Here is a 1,313-nt window from a genome sequence, read left to right as displayed (position 1 = left end):
TTCATCTGTTGATGGGCATCTAGGTTGTTTCCATCTTTTTGCTATTGTGAACAATGCTGCCATGAACATGGGTGTGCATATGTCTATTTGGGTGATGGCTCTTATTTCTCTAAGATATATTCCTAGGAGTGAGAGCTTGTCAATTTCTATGAACAAGTCTGCTGGCATCTTGATTGAGTTGTGTTGTGTCTTCTGAGTTTGTATAGAATTGGCATCATAATAATATTGAGTCTTATAGTCCATGATCATGTGATATCTTTACATTTATTTAGATCTTCTTAAGTTTCTCTCCGCAATGTTTTGTAGTTTTCTGTGTCTTTCATGTAACATTTTGTTATGTTAATCTCTAAGTATTTTATGTCTTTTGATGTTATTGTAAATGGTAGAAATACTGCTGATTTTTGTATAGTCACCTTGTATCCTGCAATGTTGCTAAATTCACTTAATATTTCTAGTAGTTTTTTTTTGTAGATTACTTAGTATTTTCTGCATATAAAATTCACTCTGTCTATGAATAAGGACAGATTTACTTCTTTTCCAATCTGTATGCCTTTTCTTGCTTTATTGCAGTGACTACAATCTCCAATATGGTGTTGAGTAGAAGTGATAAGAGTGCACATACTTGTCTTGTTCCTGATCCTAGGGGAAAAGTGCTCGACCTTTTTACCAGTAAGTATGATGTCTGCTATACATCTTTTTGTAGATGCCTTTTATCAGATTGAGGAAATTCCTTCTATTCCTAGTGCTGAGGGGTTTTGGTTTTTGAGATTTCTTTTTGTTTTGTTTTTAAAAATCACGAACGGGTGTTAAATCATATGATTCTCATGGTAGGGTGAATTATGTTGACTGATTTTTGAATATTAAACCAACCCAGTCTCATGGAGATTCATCCTAACCATGTACAGTTTAGTATTCAGCAACAGACTCAATGGGAACCCATGCATATTTCTCTGCCTAGCTCCTTCCTCTCCAGTACTCTGCTTCATAAATTTCAGCCACCTCAGTCTCACCAGACTCTGGTCTCTATCTCCTCAACTCAGTGAGATCTCCAGGCTCTGCTCAGGCACAGCGTCTGCAAAGCACCTCCAGGCAAAAAGCCAGGGAGATCATAGTGCTCACCTCATTTGTTTCTCTTTTCTAAGAGATCAGCCCTGCCTATTGCCCAATGCTGCTTCATATATTTCATCCAGTTTTCTAGTTGTTTATACTGGGAGAAAAAAATCCAGTACCAGTTATTCTGATATAGTGGAAAGTTGACATTGGTTGTAAGGATTTTTGATAGTAGGGATTACATTTGTTCTTTTCTCTGACTC

Source organism: Trichechus manatus, unplaced genomic scaffold, assembly GCF_000243295.1.
Source record: "Trichechus manatus latirostris isolate Lorelei unplaced genomic scaffold, TriManLat1.0 scaffold00081, whole genome shotgun sequence".
Classification (NCBI taxonomy): domain Eukaryota; kingdom Metazoa; phylum Chordata; class Mammalia; order Sirenia; family Trichechidae; genus Trichechus; species Trichechus manatus.
This window is presented reverse-complemented; position numbering follows the sequence as displayed.